Below are 20,058 nucleotides of genomic sequence, written 5' to 3' on the forward strand. Positions count from 1 at the left end.
GTTGTTTGATTCGGTTGAGAAGAACTATTTCGTCTGGTGCAAGAGTCCAGAACAAGGGGTGTCAGGGAGGAAGCCTTAAAATCATAATTGGGCAACTCAGGGGTGATGTTAAGAAGCACTTCATCAAATAAACGGCAGTGGAAGTCTGGAACCTTCTCCCCCAAAAAGCTGTTGAGGCTGGGGATCAACTGCAAACTGTAATTTTCGTTAATCAAGGGTTTAAGGATTACACCATCAGGTTAGATAGATGGAGTTAAGCTATAGATCAGCCGTGATCAAATTGAATGGCAGAACAGGCTCGAGGGGCTGAATGGCCATCTCCTGTTCTTATGCTCCATGCTGTAAAATTTAATGATTCCATGCCATAGTTTTTTTTTTCATTCTTTCATGGGATGTGGGCATCACTGGCTAGGCCAACATTTATTGCCCATCCCTAATTGCCCTTGTTCAGAGGGCATTTAAGAGTCAACTACATTGCTGTGGACCTGGAGTCACATGTAGGCCAGGCCAGGTAAGGACAGCAGATTTCTTTCCCAAAGGGGCCATTGGCGAACCAGATGGGTTTTTAATCACAATCAGCAATGGTTTCGTAGTTACCATTAGCCTTTTCATTCCAGATTTTTATTGATTTTAGTTTCACCACCTGCCATGGTGGGATTTTGAACCTGGGTCCCCAGAGCATTACCGTGGGTCCCTGGAGTATTAGTGTGGTGATAATATTACTGTGCCAACGCCTCGGGAAGTTTTGAAGATAAGGTACTAACTGGAAATTGATGTGATAAATGGGGACTTGGCTCTCGGGTGCTGAATAAATATAATGTTTTCTTCTTGTTTTCGTCACGGAGAGGAAAACAAAGTGAGACAAACTTCAGTTTCAACGTTTATTTCCACCTTTTCACAGTAGCTTCCTCAGAGGAGATGTAGAATAGGCTGTATTCATTTGTATGAGATATTAGGTCCTATATATATTTCAGGGCAACATTCTGTCCATGCATGACATTTATGGACAGTTAAATTGCGTTTTCTCATACAGATACGTTCCAGTTGAAAGAGAGGTGCTCTAATGGTTTCACTTTAAATGCATTTACGAAGATTCATTTTTTGGGTATTTAAAAAAAAAACATTTGCTGCTTGGCGCATCTGCACACACACATATGTTAATGATAATGTTTACCAATGCCATTAATGTGTGTGTTTTCTAGGAACTGTACTGATATAAACAGAAATTGCAAAATGGGCAATATTTGTTTTAATTATCTGAATTTCATTGATTTTGACCCAGTCCATATTCAAATGCACTCAAAAGGCTTGACCCCATCCGGAATGACCAGCCACCCACCTGCCAACTTAAACGTTCACTCCTTCCAACACCAGCCCACAATGGCAGTAGCCTACAAGAGGCACTGTAGCAACTTACAAAGGCTCCTTCGACAACCCTTTCTAAAGTTGCACCCTCTACCACCTAGTTGGAGGGCAACCTACAGCCCATGGGCCATATTCGTCCAATCAGGGTTCTGAGTGCGGCCCGCGAGACATTTTGTTGACCGTTGCCCATGTGCAGGGCTGCCAGATTCCACTGGTTTCCGTCCGCGTAGTTTTTTGCCCACCGGTATTGCTAAAGTGATAAGTGCACAAAGCAAGGGCACGTGCAGTGAGGTGTGTGCTGATTGCACACAACATTGACTGTGAGAGTCGTACGTTCAATCAAAGCACAGCTACGGTTCAGTCGGCACACCCCCGTGAATTCTTATTCATGGGGTCGGGTTAGTGCACATGCCCAATTTCAATTTCGTGGCCCACTGAGATGAAGGAGGGACACTCGTGTGGCCCAGCCACTAGCCTAGGTTGCCCATCACTGATCTAGAAGGATAAGGACAGCAGGTGCATGGGAACTTTGCCACCTGCAAGCTCCCCTCCAATCCACACCCCATCCTGACTTGGAAATATTTCGCCGCCCCTTCGCTGTTCCTGGAACTCCCTAATAGCACCGTAGGTTTACCCACATCACATGGGCTGCAGCGGTTCGAGAAGGCAGCTCACCACCACCTTCTCAAGGGCAATTAGGGATGCGCAATAAATGCTGGCCTTGACAATGATGCTCACATCCTGTGCTTGAATTTAAAAAAAAACTAATTTGTTTTCAATTATTTTTTTGAAATGAAAATTATATCCAAAATGCATATTGCATTAAACCTCTTTTGCAGAGAGAAATATCAGAGATTGCACGCACATCACTTGTAAAGCTCATTTGCATACATGAAGAACTGCAGTCATTTCCTGCTCTCTGAGAAATAGACTTGTAATAATAGCTTTCACAAAATATAAAATGGGATTGTAATGATTTGATAATTAGATAGAGTATTGTTAACCATCACATTAGTCATTTCCGTATTTGTTCTTACTGAATATTTCTCTACTCATTTTCCCCTTACTAGCTCCTGTCTCCCTGTAACAAAGCAAGTTTTATCTTTATATGTTTCTGTTTCGTATAACTGTCGCATCTAATCTCTACAAAATTTGTATCATGAGATGGACCCAGCTGGTGTTTAATTCCGCTCGCTGAGTTTTACTTTGGAGATTATCTTGCTGTCTGTAGCACTCCCACCACTTCTACACAAAGCCAAGCTGCCTGGGTCGTCTTCCGGTGGGGTAAGAGAGGAATCAAAATATTTTGGGCACCCGTCAAAATTACAAAAGTTCTTGTGGGCTCTTGAGCATCCAAAACTTTCATTGGTCCACCAGAGGCAGTCATGCTTTCAGCTGTCAACACCCTTCTGAAACCCCTCCCTATCCTCTCCATCTTGTCACCCCATTTCCCTCCTTTAAGACACCCCTTAAAATCTACCTCTCTCTCCACCTATTTAAACATTTCCTTTTGTGAATCAGTGACATGTTTTAAATTCTTTCATGGGATGTGTGGGTGTCGCTGGCTGGGTCAGCATTTATTGCCCATCCCCAACTGCCCTTGAGAAGGTGGTGGTGAGCTGCCTTCTTGAACCGCTGCAGTCTATGTGGTGTAGGTACACCCACAGTGCTGTTAGGAAGAGAGTTCCAGGATTTTGACCCAGCGACAGCGAAGGAACGGCCGATATATTTCCAAGTCAGGATGGTTTGCGGCTTGGAGAGGAACTTATTGCTGGTGGTGATCCGATCTATCTGCTGCCCTTACCCTTCTAGGTTGTAGAGGACATGGATTTGGAAGATGCTGTCAAAGATGCCTTGGTGAATTCCTGCAGTGCATCTTGCAGTTGGTACACACTGCTGCAGCTGTGCATCGGTGGTAATGCATGTTTGTTAGCGCTCCGGTAAAGCGTGTTGGGCCATCTCATTGTATTAAAGATGCTATATAAATGTGAGCTGTTGTTGTTGTTGTTGCCAGAGTTACATATCACAAATCCCCAAGGACACAACATCTCAGGATGAAGAAGGGTGTGCACCCTGACCGGCTTGGCTAGGAAAGTGACAATCTGCACTATTTTCTTACCTAAGGCATTGTGCAAATAGTCACATCAGCAGCACCAACAGTACAAATATATTCCACATCTCATTCCCGTACTGGTCAGCTTTCTACGTTAGTTTGCATCCAATATTACCTGTACTGCTGGAGTTGCCTATTATCCATGTGGCTATCTCTTTAAATCTAAGATATCTCCGTCTCTGTAATCTCCTCCAGCCCTACATCCTTCCAAGATATCTGTGCCCCTCTAAGTCTGGCCTCGTGTGCATGTCCAATATTAGTCATTCCATCATTGGTGGGCATGTTTTCAGTTGCTTAGGCCCCAAGCTCTGTAATACCCTCCCTACACCTCTCAGCTTCTCTACCTTGCTTTCCTCCTTTTAAGACACTCCTTAAAACCTACCTCTTTGAAAAAGCTTTTGGTCTTCAGACATAATATTTCCTTATGTAGCTCAGTGTCATACTTTGTTTTATAATCCTCCTGTGAAGTGCCTTGAGGCATTTCATTACATTAAAGGCACTATGTAAATATAAGTTATCATCGATCATGTCCTCACATCTATTATTCAAACCCATCGACAGTATGTCTTGTTTTTCCATCACAGTCCAGCACTTCCTACAACTTGAATGCCAATGATCCATTCGAGTAGTCTGGACAATACAGGGAAAGTGGACCTGAATCGAGCAAAATTAGATAAGGTTAATTTTTTAAAAATTCATTTATGGGATGTGGGCATCACTGGCTAGGCCAGCATTTATTGCCCATCCCTAATTGCCCTTGTTCAGAGGGCATTTTAAGAGTCAACCACATTGCTGTGGTTCTGGAGTCACATGTAAGCCAGACCAAGTAAGGAGAGCAGATTTCCATCCCTAAAGGACATTTGGTGAACTAGATGGGTTTTTACAATTGACAATGGTTTCATGGTCATCATCAGGCTTTTAATTTTTATTGAATTCAAGCTTCACCACCTGCCCTGGTGGGATTCAAACCCAGGTCCCCAGAGCATTCAAAGGAAAGGGTCATTTCAGACACCCGGGATGGAGATGGCAGCCCTGGCATGAGGGGGAAGCAGATCTTTGGCAGGGAGCTGAAGGAGTGTTGGATCAAGGTGTCCCTGCCCCCTTAAGAATCCAGAGGTCTACCTCCATTCCCTCAGCATTCTCCTCACCATGCTCCTCTTCTGACTCACCACTGGATTCATCCTTTGGAGCCTGTGGATCTGCCTCAAGATCCTCTTCCTCCATTGGGTCGCCCCTTGCCAGTGTCAGATTGTGGAGAGCGCAGCATGCAACCAGTATCAGTGACGCCCGCTCTGCGGGGTATTGTAGTGCTCCCCCTGCGTGGTCCAGGCATCAGAAGGACACCTTCAGAAGACCTATAGTCCTCCCTATCACCACCCTGGTGGAGGAATGACTCCTATTATAACGCTGCTCTGCCTCTGTTTTTGAGTGGTGGAGAGGCATCATAAGCCACCTTTTCAACAGATAGTCCTTGTCCCCCAGCAGTCACCCATCCAGTCAGGCTGGAGCACTGAACAGCCCCGGCACTTGGGAGGGTTTCAGGATAGAAGCACCCTGGGAGCTGCCAGGGTACCGTGCACAGACTTTCCGAATCTGCATCTTGTGGTCACAAACTATCTGGCCATTCATCGAGTGGAATCCCTTCCTGTTGAAAAAGGCACCTGGCTGACCCGCTGATGGCCACATGTGTGCAGTCAATTTCACCCTGGATGTGGGGAACCCAGCAATCGCTGCAAACCCTCTGGCTCACTCAGCCTGGCTAGCCTTGTCCATATGGAAATGAATGAATATCATTATTCACCTGAACAGAGCATCTGTCACCAGTTTGATGCAGCTGTGGACAGCTGATTGGGACACTCCACAAAGATCCCCAACTGACCCCTGGAAAGAGCCGGAAGCATAGAAGTTGATGACCACTGTGACCTTCAGAGCCACTGGCATGGGGTGTCCACCCACACGGTTGGAGCTGATTTCTGCCCGATAATCTGACAAATGGAGGTCACGGTCTCCCTGGAGAGACAGAGCCTCCTTCGGCATTGCACTTTGGGCATATCGAGGTAGCTGCATCGCCTCCTGTAAATGCTGGCTGCAGGATAGTGACCCCTTACACCTTGGACTACCTGCTGGCCCTGCGCCCCTTGTGCCTGCGCCTCTCCTCCCACTGGTCACTCCCCTGGAAGCTGCATAGGGACACCTGGCCTCCTCTCGCTTCTGCCCCTCTCTTCCTCCTCATCATTGGAGGTGCCACTAGCAGAGAACACAATCCCCATTACCAGGGTAACAGAAGGCTATCTGATACCTGGAAGGTTCCACATGGTCAAAATTATCCAGGGGCCTTAGACACACCAATAAGTCCTGGAATGAAGCCTGGAAATGTTAAGACTGAAGCTCAGAACTGAGATGAAGCTATCAAGTTCAAATAAGCAACCAGCAGCAAACTATCTCCTAAACTCCTCACTGACAATGCTGCTGACCCTTTTTGTCCCGCCCTTGGATGAAGTTTCATTAAAAGTGGGCTGCCCACCTGCCCGTTTTGCCCGTGTGATGAGGGCGAAATCACACGGGCAGCGTAAAATTGAGTACAATCGGCTTTATCATGCCTTTTAATTGTTGGCAGGCACAGCTCTGAGACCCACGCGCACCCACCGGCCTGAGGGTTCATTGCGTAGGGGATGCCACCTGGATGCTCGACCAATGTCATCTCGCGCTATCTCACGTCCATTCGGGTTGGGCATGTGCCCGCCCGCGAGGTGTAAAATTCTTCCCCTATTTGTCTGACCAACCCGGGAAACCACAAGCAACCCACACAGATTTGCCTGCCGTGCTTCCTGCATGGTGACAGACGGAACTGAACACAAGGACACAGTTATTAGGAGCCGGAGTAGGCCATTTGCCTTCTCGATCCTGCCCCAGAAGGGAAAAACAGTTCGGTCCATTATTTCCCAGTTTTTACTGGTGTTCCATTTTAAGGTATACAAGACCAGTTCAGACCAGTACTCTTATTTCCCAGATTTTACTGTTTTTTTCACTCTAGGGACCTATCATTCGATAGGATCATGGCTGATCTGATTGTGGCCTCAACTCCACTTTCCTGTCTGCCTCCTATGAGCCTGCTGCTAAGTTAATACCAGTGAGAGTGGGATGAAGCTCTTAAGTGGGCGTTAATTAATTTCCATGGATGTTGCCGCCATGGACTTAATCGGAAAGAGGCGGGAGGGTGGCAGAGTCCTGACCCACCACCATCCCACCCAATTGAATGCCATTCCTGCCTCCAAACTCACCAGGAGAGAGGACATAAAATATCACCTGCAAATTCCCAGATTCAATTTCCCACATGTTAAGTTGGGATTTAAACTCATAACCTCTGGTTTCACCATTCAGAACCAAGATTACTGCACTTATATCAACTCAAGATCGAGGGCAATAGGTCTCCAAGCATTTATTACTGATGCCTGAGAAATCACACGCTTCACAGTTGGGAGCTCCTGCGATTTCATTAGCAGCAAATTAATTACAGAGAAAGGCAAGCATTCTTCACTGTGAACAGTAAGTTTCTACCCCCTGCCTACCCAGATCTATTTCCACGATAATAGCACTGATGGAGAATCTATCCATGGTGTACAACACTCTGCTTGCCGTTAACTGAATCTTTTGGCAATATTTGTGGCTGGATAGCAAGCTCCTCAATCATGGAGAAGTAGAGATGGCAAAGCAGTGACCAGACAGTGGTCTTTTTGGAGGAATAATTTCAAAATGAATTGCACGGATGCCCAACAGCACAGAATATGGCTTTGCTTTGCTCACCTAATGAGCCTGGAAGATCTTTACTACTTTTCTCATCTTATGGCCAGGAAACAACAACGATTTCATAATCACGTGGCCGCTTTGGTTACACAGAACACAAGAAATATGAGCAGGGGTAGACCACACGGCCCTTCAAGCCTGCTCTGCTACTCAATGTGACACTGGTTGAACTTGAGCTTCAACCCTGCTTTTCCGCCTACCCCCCAGATCCATTAATTCCCTGAAAGACTAAAGATCGGTCTATTCCAGTCTTAAAGGTATTCAATGATGGAACATCCACAACCCTCGAGGGTGAAGAATTCTAAAGATTCACCACCCTTTGAATGAAATACTTTCTCCTAATCTCAGTCCTTATTGATCGGGCCCTTATCCAGAGATTGTGCCCCCCTGTTTTAGGTTCCCCGACCAGTGGGAACAATCTCCCAGCATCCACCCTATCAAGCCCCTTCAGAATTTTGTAGATTTCAATGAGATCGCCTCTCATTCTCCTAAACTCCAGAGAATATAGGCTCAATTTACTCAGCGTCTCATCATAGGACAACCCCCTCATCCCGGGTACCAATTTAGTGAACCTCCGCTGTACCACCTCCAATGCAAGTCTATCCTTTCTTAAATGTGGAGACCAAAAGTGCACCCAGTATTCCAGATGTGGTCTCACCAAAACCCTGTACAACTGCAGCATGACCTCTTTACTCTTGTGCTCCAATCCCCTTGCAATAAAGGCCAACATGCCATTTGCCATCCTAATTGTTTGCTGCACTTGCAATCTTCCAGGTTGTTAAATTCAATGCCACAGCTTACCAGGTGGGATTTAAACTCATGGGGCAGAATTTTGCCCTTGGTGGGGGTGCTTAGCGCGGGTGGGGGCGGTCGGGAAGCCAACCACCGCCCGCAATCGGCACCGCAGCGCGATGTCATGTAAGCGGGCCAATGAAGGCACGTGCAGCGTGGAACGCGAGTGGTGGCGCGAACCTGTGCAGGGGGAGGAGGGCGAGCGGGCCTCTTCACACATGCACGCGAGAGAGCGCTTCAATCTCCCTGAGGCTCGGAGCTGCCTCAGGGAGATGAAGCACTGTTTAAAAAAAAAATACAGAGAATAAAAATGCCATGTCCCCTCATTCTGTCACATGAGCAGGGACATGTTTTTAATTCAAGTGTGAAATTTTTATTTGATTTTTATTTGCTTTAGAAAACCTCATCCCGCCCGTGGATGAGGTTTCCTAAAAAGTGCAAAGGCCGCTTGGCCTTTTCGCCTGCCCCCGCCCACCGTAAATTTGAAATTAATTACCTTTTTAATGTCCTCAATAGGCCTTTTAATTGTCAGCGGGCATGCTGCCAACTCCGGCGCGCACCCGCCGAATGAAATATCACGGGGCTACACGATGACGTTGGGACATTTGCCTGACATCATCACAGGTCATTTTACGCTTGGGCGAGTCGGGTGTGTGCCCACCCACTGAGCTCAATATTGTGCCCATGGGGTCATTTTCAACCTTGTCATTTGGGATGATAGTCTAGCAGGTAGGCGATACAGGTTACAGCCAAGTCAGCAAATTAAACATTACCCCTACAGGTTCCAGGTTGCCAGTCCAATATCATAACTACTAAACCATCTCAGCCCTGAAGAAGGGTCATACGGATTCGAAACATTAATTCTGTTTCTCTCACCACAGATGTTGCCAGACCTGCTGAGCTTTTCCAGCATTTTCTGTTTTTGCTTCAGATTTCCAGCATCCGCAGTATTTTGCTTTTATATTTATAGTAAACCATAATCCTATATTATCCTGTGGGGATAATGGTTACCCTGATCAGATCACGTCACGCTGTAAATTGCGCAAATTCATGAATGGGCCTAAGGCTGCCATTTTCGGCAAGTTCCCACTCTACCTCAGATTACCCTGGAAAGATGAGATGTCTCAAAAGTTTGAGCAACGGGTGAAGTTAGCTGTTTCATGCTGCCACTGTGCAGCACCAACATGAATGGTAGCGTCCGCCAACAAGGTGATATTGTCAAGCCAAAAAGACCAAATGAGTAATGTGGTATATGAATTTCCGTGCCAGTATGATGCCAGGTATGTAGTTCATATGTCCTAATGAATAGGGGGTCGTGTCAAACAGCATGGTCCTTCGGCTATTTGCTGAGCAGGCAAAGTGCTGACCATACCTAACCAGCCCGTGCTGGCAAAACTAGGAACATAGTGTCCAACATTAGATGTGAATCTGCAATTGGATAACACTTGCTAAACAATCCAACTTGACAACCAATTTAAGATTATCAGTAGGGCACATAGTGTGTCTCACTTACACGTACTAGAAGCTTAATATATTTGCATACAGGGCCCTGTCCTTTGCAAAACAGAAAGGACATGTCCACACATTGCACCTTCTTCAACTAAGCAAAAGCTTGGCAGACAGCCATTCCCTACTTCATTCCCCATGGCAATGCCTTGACCAATCAAAGTTGACCTGCCTGGTTTGACTTTAAACAAAGCTTGGCAGCTAACTATTCCCTGGTGCATTTTCCATGACAATGCCTCTACCAATCAGAGTCCACTTTCCAACCAATCAGCATCCTCTACTCGTGTAGTATGAATTGTTCCCTTTAGGATTTGGTATTCTTGCGAAACTGTCCTGATGAGTGCAAGACAAAAAGCTTTGACAGGATGTCTATTTTTAAGCGCTTTCCTTAACCTTCATTATGCACTGAAATCCCAGACCAGTGCCTCAACACAGAACATTCTGTCTCAAAGGCAAGAGTGTGATCGATTGAGCCAAAATAGCATTAATAATTTTTTGGATTTGTCTACTGTTGGCTAAGTGAATCTGTGAAACCCACTTTAAGGGGGAATTTTAACTGGAAAAGTGAATGGGTTTATGAGTGGCTGGCTGGGTAGAAGGGTTAATACTGCTGGTACACTGGAAAGCCAGCAACAACTCACTGATTTTCAGCTTTAACCTCCGTACATTCTGCAGGAAGACCCGAGTGACTTTCAGGTAGCAATTATAATATGCGAAGTGATGATTAAGAGCTGTTTTTACTCAGAACTTGAACTTTGACCTTGGAGTTCCATGCTTCTGATTTAGTCATGTTTTTTTATTCTTTCCTGTAATTTGAGCATCGTGGGCAATCTGATTTAGACATGGTTCACTTAGATTTTGGCTGTGTACCATCTTTTTATTCGTTCATGGGATGTGGGCGTCATTGGCTAAGCCAGCATTTATTACCCATCCCTTATTGCCCTTGAGAAGGTGGTGGTGAGCTGCATTCTTGAACCTCTGCAGTCCCTGTGGTGAAGGTACACCCACAGTGCTGTTAGGGAGGGAGCTCCAGGATATTGGCCCAGCAACAGTGAAGGAAAATCGGTAAAATTCCAAGGCTGGATGGTGAGCGGTTTGGAGGGGTGCAGGTGGTGGTGTTCCCATGCATCTACTGCCCTTGTCCTTCTAGGTGATATAGATTGTGTGTTTGGAAGGTGCTGTCGAAGGAACCTTTGTAAGTTTCTGCAGTGCATCATGTAGATGGTACACACTGCTGCTACTGTGCATCGGTGGTGGATGGAGTGAATGTTGAAGATAGTCGATGGTGTGCTAATCAAGCAGGCTCCTTTGTCCTGGATAGTGTCAAGCTTCTTGGGTGTTGTTGGAGCTATTCTCATCCAGGCAAGTGGGGAGTATTCCATTACATTCCTGACTTGTACCTTGTAGATGTTGGTCAAGCCGTAGGGAGTCAGGAGGTGAGTTACTCTCCACAGAATTCCCAGCCTCTGACCTGCTCTTGTAGCCACTGGATTTATATGGTTGGTCCAGTTCAATTTATGGTCAACGGTAACCCGCAAGATGTTGCAAATGGGGGTTTCAGTGGTGGTAATGCCATTGAATGGCCATTGCCTGGCACTTGTGTGGCGTGAATGTTATTTGTCACTTAGCCCAAGCCTGAGTATTGTCCTGTTCTTGCTGCATTTGGATGCGGACTGCTTCAGCATCTCAGAAGTCATGAATGGTGCTGAACATTGTGCAATCATTGGTGACCATCCCCATTTCTGACCTTATGATGGAAGGAAGGTCATTGATGAAACAGCTGAAGATGGTTGTGCCTAGAACACTACCCTGAGGAACTCCTGCAGTGATTTCCCGGGAATGAGATGACTGATCTCCAACAACCACAACCATCTCCCTTTGTGCTAGGTATGACTTCAACCAGTGAGGGGCTTTCCCCCTGATTCCCATTGACTTCAGTATTGTTAGAGCTCCTTTATGTCACACTCGGTCAAACGCTGCCTTGTCTCCTACCTGAAAAGTTTGATGTAATTTGCATTCAGCAGCGGTTATTTGCACTAATTTAATATCAATTGTACTCAAAAGCAATCATTTAACATTACAAGTACCATAACTGACATCAATATCATCAATTGTCCTAAAAGCCAGCGCTCAAACCTTCACGATTAGCAAGATCACTTAAGCAGTCAGGCACAAAAAAACGATCTTATTTTCCATAGTTCTGAATTTTAATAGCTTCAAACATCATAAAACCGAGTTAACTTTACAAAAAGGAGATTTTGTTTTGATGAGGTACTTTTATGTTTTTCTTTATAACCTATAACTCAGGCACATAGCACAACCCTGAATTGAAACCTAATACTGGCGGCGTGGGTGGGTGAATGGGGGTGGGGGGAGAGAGTTTAGGCCCTGATACTGTGGCAGGGGAAGAGTTTAGACCCTGAGACCTGGGGGTGGGTCGGTGGAGAACATAGACCCTGAGACTACAGAATCGCAGAATTTTAATGGCACAGAAGGAGGCCATTCAGCCCATCATGTCTGCACTGGCTCTCCAAATGAGTATTATGACCGACTACCATTGCCCTGCCTTTCCCTGTATCATTGGCACATTGTTTCTATTCAAATACTCATCTAATCCCCTCTTCAATGCCTCGATTGAACCTGCCTCCACTTAACTTCCAGACAGTGCATTCCAGACCCGAATCACTCGCTGTGTGAAAAAAATTTTCTTACGTCACATTTGCTTATTTTGCAAATCGTTTTAAATCTGTGCCCCCTCGTTCTTGATCCTTTTATGAGCAGGAACACCTTCTCCCTTTCTACTCTGTCCAGCCCCCTCATGATTTTGAACATCTCTATCAAATCTCCTTTTGGCTTTCTCTCCAAGGAGAACAGTCCCGAACTCTCCAATCTATCCCCATAGCTGAAGTTTCTCATCCCTGGAAACATTCTTGTAAACCTCTTCTGCACTCTCTCCAACGTGTTCGCATCCTTCCTATAATATGGTGCCCAGAACTGTACACAATATTCCAGCTGAGGTCTAACGAGTGTCTTATATACATTCAGCATAACCTCCCTGCTCTTGTACTCTATGCCCATAGTAATAAAGCCCAGGATACTATATGCTTTATTAACTGCTCTCTTCACCTGTCCTGCCACCTTCAATGATCTATGCACATATACACACCCAAGTCTTTTTGCTCCTGCAAAATTTCACCCCTTATTTTATATTTTTTGTCCATGTTCTTCCTACCAAAATGCATCATCTCACACTTCTCCGCGTTGAACTTCATCTGCTACCTATCTGCCAACTCCACCAACTTGTCTATGTCCTCTTGAAGCTCCACACTGTCTTCCTTGCAGTTCACAACACTCCCAACCTTCGTATCATCCGCAAACTTTGAAATTGTCCCCTGAACACCAAGATCTAGATGATTAGTATATATCAGGAAAAACAAGGGTTCCAATACCGACCCCTGGGGAACTCCACTACAAACCTTCCTCCAGCCTGAAAAATACCCATTGACCATTACTCTTTGTTGACCATTACTCTATTTTTCAGCCAATTTGTATCTGCATTGCTACTGTCCCTTTAATTCTATGAGCAATAACTTTTCTCACAAGTTGGTTGTGTGGCACTGTATCAAATGACTTTTGAAAGTTTATGTACACCACATCAACAACATTACCCTCATCGATCTTTTCTGTTAACTCTTCAAAAAACTCCAGCAAGTTAGTTAAACATGATTTCCCCTTTAGAAATCCACGTTGGCTCTTCCTTATCAACCCATATTTTTCCATGTGACTACTAATTCTATCCCGAAAAATTGTTTCTAGGATCTTGCCCACCACTGAAGTTAAACTGACTGGTCTGTAATTGCTGGGCTTATCCTGAAATGAATTAAGAACCCAGGAGAACAGGTGGTGCTCTCAAGCATGCACTGTACACCCGAATGATTGTTCTGGATTAAATAAAAAACTGAAAAAATTCAGAAATTATTTAAGTAATTAATTTCTTTGTATTTTTCAATGCAGGTTGCTGAGCATATTGGATAGCTTTGAGCACATTTGATAGCTTTGAGCGCGCTGGATAGATTTGAGCATGTTGCAGATAGCTTTAAGAGCACTGGATAGCTTTGAGTGCACTATCAAATTTGATATTAAATTAATTCCAAGTTATATGTTAAATTATAATTGAATGCATTGAGCACACTAAAATGCAAAAATGACATTAAAATTTTCAGGTAGGGATAGGCAGTCACTATCAGCTTACCACTTGAGTTCAGCTCTTTTGTCCATGTTTGAACAAAGGCTGTAATGAGGTTAGGAGCTGTGTGGCCCTGATGAAACCCAAACTGAGCGTCAGTGAGCAGGTTATTGCTTAGTAAGCGCTGCTTGATAGCACTGTCAATGACCGCTTCCATCATTTTGTTGATGATCAAGAGTAAACTGATGCAACAGTAATTGGCGGATTTGGATTTGTCCTGCTTTTTGTGGACAGAACATACATGGGCATTTTTCCACATTGCCAGGTAGATGGTTGGGTTGTAGCTGTACTGGAACAACTTGGCTAGGGGCGCAGCTAGTTCTGGAGCACAAGTGTTCAGTACTATTTCCGAAATATTGTCAGGTCCTATATTCTTTGCAGTATCCAGTGCCTCCAGCCCTTTCTTGATATCATGTGGTGTGAATTGAATTGGCTGAAGACCGGCATCTGTGATGCTGGGAACCTCAGCAGGAGGTTGAGATGGATCATCCACTCGACACTTCTGGCTGAAGCTTGTTGCAAATGCTTCAGCCTTATCTTTTACATTGATGTGCTGGGTTCCCCCATCATTGAGGATGGGATATTTGTGGAGATAACCACCTGGAACATCAGTGAAGCCCTGTCCTGGAGACTGGAGGGAGACAGGGGAGAGTTTGGAGACGGAAGGGAGAGAGGAAGGAGAGTTTGGAGACTGGATGGTGGTGGGGAGAGTCGAGACTACAGTGGGAGAGAGAGAAGAGAGTTTGGAACCTGATACTGAAGGTGGGGTGGACAATTAAACAACTAACAGGAGGAAGAGGCCCCACAAATATTCCCGTCCTCAATGATGGGGGAACCCCCAGCACATCAATGCAAAAGATAACGCTGAAGCATTCGCAACAATCTTCAGCCAGAAGTACCAAGTGGAAGATCCATCTCGGCCTCCTACTGAGGTCCCCAGCATCACAGGTGCCAATCTTCAGCCAATTCGATTCACACCCCATGATATCAAGAAATGGCTGGAGGTACTGGATACTGCAAAAGCTATGGGCCCTGACAATATTTTGGAAATAGTACTGAAGACTTGTGCTCCAGAACTAGCTGTGCCCCTAGCCAAGTTGTCAGGTCTGGATATGGCAGGATTGCAGAGCTTAGATTGATCCTTTGGCTGTTGGATCACTTAGTTTTGTCTATTGCATGCTGTCTGCACTGTTCGGCAAGCAAGTTTTTAAAAATTCATTCATGGGATGTAGGCTTCGCTGGCTAGGCCAGCATTTATTGCCCATCCATGATTGCCCTTGAGAAGGTGGTGGTGAGCTGCTTTCTTGAACCGCTGCAGTCCCTGTGGTGTAGGTACACCCACAGTGCTGTTAGGGAGCAAGTTCCAGGATTTTGACCTGCACTCATCCAGGCAAGCGGGGAGTATTTCATCACACCCCTGACTTGTGCCTTGTAGATGGTGGACAATCTTTGGAGAGTCAGGGGGTGAGTTACTTGGCACAAGATTCCGAGGCTCTGACCTGCTCTTGTAGCCACAGTATTTATATGGCTAGTCCAGTTCAGTTTCTGGTCAATGATAACCCCCAGGATGTTGATAGTGGGGGATTCAGTGATGGTAATGCCATTGAACATCAAGGGGCGATGGTTGGATCCTCTCTTGTTGGAGATGGTCATTGCCTGGCACTTGTGTGGCACGAATGTTACTTGCTATTTGTCAGTCAAAGCCTGGATATTGTTCAGGTCTTTCTGCATGGACATGGGCTGCTTCAGTATCTGAGGCATCACGAATAGTGCTGAAAACATACAACCATCAGCGAACATCCCCACTTCTGACCTTATGATGGAAGGAAGGTCATTGATGAAGCAGCTGAAGATGGTTGGGCCAAGGACACTAGCCTGAGGAACTCCTGGGGCAGAATTTTCTGCCTGTCGGGCAGGTGGGCCCGACCCAAACTCCGGCGGGCGCGGAGCCGATCCCCGCCAGCGAAGCGGGCCACACCGCCATTTTATGTGGGCGGGCCAATTAAGGCCCGCCCAGCGTGGCACTTCCTATGCAGGCGAGGGGGTGCGGATTCCCTAAAAGCGAGAGTGCGCTCTTTCGCGCATGTGCACATCTCCCTGAGGCTAAGTGCTGCCTCAGGGAGATCGCTGACAGTTTGAAAAAGATTAAAAATAGGAAAAACAAAATTCCCTAACATGTCCGCCACATGTGGGACATGTTCATAATTTACAGAAAAACTTTATTAAAATTTTTAAAACCCTGCATGAAACCTCATCCCGCCGGTGGATGAGGTTTTATGTTTTATCTGTTTGCCGCCAGGGCTCCTGGCCTGCCCACTAACCTTAAGGTTGGACGGGCAGGGACTTTAATTGTTTAAATGTTCCTGTCAATGGCCTCAATTGGCCATTGACAGGTCGGTGGGCCCGCAGCTGATTATGCTGTGCCCCCACCCTCCTGAAAACATAAATGGGGCGGAATGATGTCAGGGGTTCCCCCTGATGTCACCTGCGTCATTTTACACACAAGCGAGCGGGCCCCGCCCCCTGCTCGCCGACGGCAAAATTCTGCCGCTGCAGTGATGTCCTGGAACTGCCATGATTGACCTCCAACAATCACAACCATCTTCCTTTGTGCTTGGCATGACTCCAGTCAGTGAAGGGTTTTCCCCTGATTCCCAGTTTTGCTAGGGCTCCTTGATGCCACACCTAGTCAAATGCTGCCATGATGTCAAGGGAAGTCACTCTCATCTCACCTCTAGAGTTCAGCTCTTTTATCCATGTTTGAACCAAGGCTGTAACGAGGTCAGAAGCTGAGTGATTCTGACAGAACTTAAACTGAGCATCAGTGAGCAGGTTATAGCTAAGCAAGTGCCGCTTGACAGCACTGTTAATGACCCCTTCCATCACTTTACTGATGATGGAGAGTAGACTGATGGGGCGATAATTGGGCAGGTTGGATTTGTCCTGCTTTTTGTGTATAGGACCTGCCTGGGCAATTTTCCACATTGCCAGTGTGATGCTAGTGTGGTAGCTGTATTGGAACAGCTTGTCTAGGAGCACAGCAGTAGTCCGGTGTTGTAGCTTTAATAGGTTGACACCTCATTGCTAGGTATGTCCTCCTGCACTCTTTATTGAACCAGGCGTGATCCCCTGGCTTGAAGGTAAGGGTAGAGTGGGGCATACACTGGGCCATGAGGTTACAGATTGTGGTAGTATGCAATTTGGCTGCTGATGATGGTCCACAGCACCTCATGGATGTCCAGTTTTGAGCTGCTAGATCTGTTTGAAATCTATCCCATTTAGCACAGTGGTTGTGCCACACAACATGATGGAGGGTATCCTCAATGTGAAGACAGGATGTCATCTCCATAAAGACAGTGCAGCGGTCAGTCCTACCAATACTGTCATGGTAGATGCATCTGCGACAGGTAGATTGGTGAAGACAAGGGCAAAGTATGATTTTCCCTCTTGTCGGCTCCCTCACCACCTGCTGAAGTCCCAGTGGAGCAGTTATGTCCTTTAGGACTCAGCCAGCTTGGTCTGTAGAGGTGCTACTAAGCCACTCTTGTGATGGACATTGAGGTCCCCCACCCAGCGTACAATTTGTGCTCTTCCCACTCTCAGTGCTTCCTCCAAGTGGTGTTCATCATGAAGAATTACTGATTCATCCGAGGGGGGACAGTAAGCGGTAATCAGCAGGAGATTTATTTGCCCATGTTTGACCTGATGCCATGAGACTGGCACATCCACTCTGAACCCACTGTGCTCCCACATGAAGCATTCCCAAAAACAACACTTCAACCTTTTCACATAAATCCAGTGCTATCTTTAACTTTACCACTCACCAAGCTGCAGGTGAAAATGGGCCACATGGTAAATGAAAATTACAATGTAACACCCTTTTAAATGCCCTTGAGCATACCTTTGGGCAACGACAGTTCTTTACTCTTCCTTTTTCTACTCCTACGTGCTGCAACCCTTGTGCTTGCAGCAGAGGTAGAGGCAGGCTGCTCTGATGCCTCTTTGCCAATGGCTTCGGGGTTTTGGAACCTTTGAGCACCCTGTCAATAAGTGCCCCACCTGCACCTGTGTAGGGGCAGATGGCCATCGGGACAGGAGGCAACCTGTGGAGTACTGGGTGGAGGTGAGGGGTGGAGCAAGAGGTCAGACATGGAAGCTGTTTAAGCAGAACCCCAACTTCTAGCTCCCCTTTCACCATCTTTCTTCTCAGAGCTCACCCATATTTCCCTGATAACACTGAGCTGAAGGCACTTTGCTACACTTCAGTGAGGCTCTGAGTGGTCAAGGCTAGGTTTTCATCAATCATGTTTATGGTGGCATTCTGAGCTTACAAACCATTTTGTGAGGGCCAGCAGACATTTATTTTTGGCTGTGTCTGATTGCAGAAGGCACTCTTTCCATGGGCCTACACATCATTGTGAAGGCCTGAGATATCATGGTGCTCATGGTGAAGGTGAACTCCTCCGATCTCCCTCAAAATATGTGCAGTGCTCCTGAAAAGTCTGACAGAACCTCAACTGTGTCTGCTGTGCTCCAGAATTGTTTTCTTCATTGACAGCCCCCAAAGTTCAGTGTCTGTGTCCAGCTGAGCAGAGTTTGGAGTGACCTGCGCCCTCTAACGTGGATTCTCCATTGCTATCCCTGTCTTCATCCTCTGCTCTTGCCCACTTGTGAGGTGTGAGACACCAAGTGAGAACCCAACTCCCGGTCTTTCCAGACCCCGGCCAAGGTGTTTGCAACTCCGCTGGTGGATGGTCTCCATGAGTCCTGTGTCAGTGCATCCTTCAAGAGAGTAACCTCTAAGCAATCAATCCTCCACCTACAACACATCCTATGGGATGTTTGCTGAGCCTGTGGGAGATCAAAGACACAAATTGGAACTGATGAGGTAAGACAGTTCTTAGTTATCATTGTGCGCACTGTCATGTTTCACTAGCTGACATCAAGTCAACATGAGTGAGTATTGTGTGTCATGTGACTGTGCAACATTTAATCCTGTCACTAGCTAGTTGGCAGACCCTCATCTCTCCATCTCTGGTGGCCAGGAATACTAATATTTGGCTTTGCTCCAGCGCCTCCTCCTCAGTATGGAGATGGCTGGAGGTCCATTGCTGATTCCCTGGCTCTCCCTGGAATTCTGTGCTTTCTTCACCTGCGAGGAAGAAAGAAAAGAACAATGAGTGAGAGTAGTGGAGTGTGCTGAGTGGATGGATGGCGAAATTTTGTGACGGGTCAGTGTGAGGGATGAATGTGACATTGCATTAAGATGAGGGTGAGTGCCAGTGGTCGATGGTGAGATGCGATATGAGGAGGTGCCTAGACAGAGAGGAATGGGAGAACCTGCAAATTAATCTGGTGTGAGGAGCGATGAGCAGCAGTAGATGTGAGGGGTAGATTTTGGGGGAGAGGGGGCTAGGGTGAGATTCATATCAGGATATACTGACAGTGCCATACCGCTCACCATTCCAGGCCTGATTAGTTCATTAGGCCTCTTTCTGGCATTGTATCCAGGAGCTTGGAACCACACGCCTACTACTCACCTCCTCAACAATTCCCAACCATGCCTTTGCTTTCTTTGTGGCAAGCTTTCTTCCTATCATTGGCAGGGAGCAGAATCACCCTATGGGCCTATCAACTCTAGATAGGCATGAAACATGGCACTGCCTCGCAATGTTGTGTGTCCATTACTCCAGGTTCTGGCTCTGTTTCAAAACATGCAAGGTGCTTTAAGTCTCACCCTATCAAGATTTTTTTAAATAGTTGAGTTGAATTTGATAGGTGCAGGCCATTATCATATGCTGATTGGTTAGGAAAAACCCAGCATGCAGAAGCAAATGCTACGTTATAGAGCCAATAATAAACACCCTTCTGAAACTTTCAAGTTCTCCACGCACTGTCGCACTACCATCCTACCAGTGGGTTGAAATGTTCATGTACAGCCCTAAGTCCTTCACAGATGTTAATAAAGGAGTGATGAGTCACCTCAGTTGAGGGAATTTATTTAATGGATTTTAATTGCCAACTCCACTTAGGTGGTGGCGACATCTAAAACAATTGCCTGGCTGGAAGAAGGTGACTACTCATCATTTATGGTATTTTTATCCTTGCAAGTGAGGGTCCTACAATTTGTCTTTGTTCTGAAAAGGCATTGGAGAGTGTGTTGTTACTGGCTGGAGAAGCATCTGGTGTTCTTTAATTCTCATGCACTTGACAGCTACATTTATATGTGAAA

The sequence above is a fragment of the Cetorhinus maximus genome, chromosome 8 (genome assembly GCF_964194155.1).
Source record: "Cetorhinus maximus chromosome 8, sCetMax3.hap1.1, whole genome shotgun sequence".
In the NCBI taxonomy this organism is placed as follows: domain Eukaryota; kingdom Metazoa; phylum Chordata; class Chondrichthyes; order Lamniformes; family Cetorhinidae; genus Cetorhinus; species Cetorhinus maximus.